Genomic DNA, 1,419 nt, shown 5'->3' with positions numbered 1-1,419 from the left:
AAAAAAAAAAAAAAAAAAAAAAAAAGGTCAATTTTCTATTTGTAGAATTTCAGCAAATCTTTTCATAGATCTCCGGTTTAATTCACAGGTGTTCAGAATGATTTGATAGCTATCTAGAGGAATTCAAGGGACCAGATGAATTTAGAGGTCCCCTACTCTTTCACCATCTCCCCTCCTCTCTCCCAAGTAGTTTTAATGATGCCAAAAACATCCAAATTATCTGTCCTTCTCTTATGGGAAGTTTTTACCATTGCTGCTATTTGATTTATCCACTAAAAAAATAAATAAATAAATAACTAGTCTCTAATGGTATGAGCCTAGCCCAGGCAGACACCGGGAAACAAATCAGTTTATATGCTCCAAAGTGCTCTCATATCTGGACACTGATTTGTCTAAAAAGCTAGAATATAAGAGCGGGAAATTGCGTCGGATTAAAGAGTAACTCAAATTGTACTCTAGAGGAAACTGAAGGCCACCATCACGCATTGGACCCCAAGCATGTCAATCATTGCTTCTCAACAAATGAGCTTCGAGTTCATGGTGGAGAAAATGGCCCTTTGTTGGCCGTTCCAAGTTCCGCCTCCCGTCACCAGCCCAACCGAATCCTTCCCACCTTATCCACTGCCACCTCAGGCACGCAGTCTTGGTTGGCCTCTTCTTGGGCTGGCCCTCTGTGCTTCCTGTCGCGGAGCTTCCACGGGCACCTTCACAGACTGTTGTACCCTCTGAAGCCATCTTCTCTGCCACCCCCACCGCCTCCCGACAGGCCCTGCTGCCAACAGCCTCCCCTCAGAGGCAGTCATTTCAGCGGCCGCCATCTTCACCGCAGTTGACACTGCAGCCCGATCAAAGCTCCAGTTGAGGCACTGACTGACGAGTCGCTCCTGCCATGTCTGCCACAGAGGAGCAAAGTCTGATTCCAGGTGGCCAGGACTCCAGACCCCTCAGGGTCTCAGTGTCCCCTTCAGAAGGGGTGGATGGAGTGGAGGAGGGCACAGCCTCCCTGGCTTCTGAAGGGGTTTCCAGAGCCCTTCCTGAGGAGGAGGGTGGGCAGGAGGCTGCCCAGGCTGCAGAAAGGAGCGGGGACGTAAAGCTGCTAGAAGAGGAGGAGGGGGGGGAAGAGGACGAGGAAGAGGAGGGGGAAGAGGAGGAAGAGGAATTTGAGTTCGAGTTTGGGGACGAGGAAGACTATGAGTACCAGTCGCCCGAGTTCACGGACCAGAGTCCTGAAGAGGGACTGAAACCGCCATGGGGCCCTCAGGAGTGGCCGGGCGACCTGGGACTTCTGCGAGCTCTTGGCCATTGTCTTCCCTCCTCTTCAGTCTCTTCCTCTTCCTCCTCATTCTCTTCCTCGTTTTCGTCCTCCTCCCCTGACTCATACTCAGAGCGACTCCTGGTTCCCAAACTCAGGTGAAACTC

The 1,419-nt window shown here is 51.0% G+C and overlaps 1 pseudogene; it reads right to left on the bottom strand.

Annotated features, from left to right (window-relative positions):
* Positions 1 to 846: 846 nt before the first annotated feature.
* LOC121102290 overlaps positions 847 to 1,419 on the bottom strand; it is a 71,965-nt pseudogene continuing 71,392 nt past the window's right edge.

Source organism: Ursus maritimus (assembly GCF_017311325.1).
Source record: "Ursus maritimus isolate PB19 chromosome X unlocalized genomic scaffold, ASM1731132v1 scaffold_X1, whole genome shotgun sequence".
Taxonomy (NCBI): domain Eukaryota; kingdom Metazoa; phylum Chordata; class Mammalia; order Carnivora; family Ursidae; genus Ursus; species Ursus maritimus.
Note: the sequence above shows the minus strand (reverse complement) of the source record. Positions and strands in the feature narration are given on the sequence as shown.